Below are 567 nucleotides of genomic sequence, written 5' to 3' on the forward strand. Positions count from 1 at the left end.
TACCATTTACCATTATTTTTAACCTTTCAATTAATAAATAAGTTTAATTATTCTATTAGTCTTTATAATTTTATCAAATTTTTAATTAGGTTTTTATATTTTTTTTTTCAATTGAGTCCCTACACTATTTTTAATTTTATAATTACGTTCTTTTCATGTTAAAAATGTTAAAATTAACATAATATTTTTACCAAAATATATGTGGTCAAAGATTTAATTAAATTTAATAAAACTATAAGACTAACAGAATAATTAAACCTAATAAATACTATTGTCATGTTGGATACTACTTAGTCAAACGCAATTTAATATTTTTCATAGATTTCTATATATTATGATATAAAATTTCAAAAATCAACTACAATTTAATGGTCAAAATGGATATATAAGCTTCATAATCTGAAGATATTAAATTTGGTATTTCACAATAACTATCTTAAAATTATTTGTGTTTATACTTATATTTGGTTTGACTAAAATTGTATTCAATTTCTTAATATATGTATTGATTAGAGTATGTTTGTTTGAGAATAATATAAAAAGAGACATAAAAAGCATATGTGCATA

Source organism: Arachis ipaensis, chromosome B09 (genome assembly GCF_000816755.2).
Source record: "Arachis ipaensis cultivar K30076 chromosome B09, Araip1.1, whole genome shotgun sequence".
Classification (NCBI taxonomy): domain Eukaryota; kingdom Viridiplantae; phylum Streptophyta; class Magnoliopsida; order Fabales; family Fabaceae; genus Arachis; species Arachis ipaensis.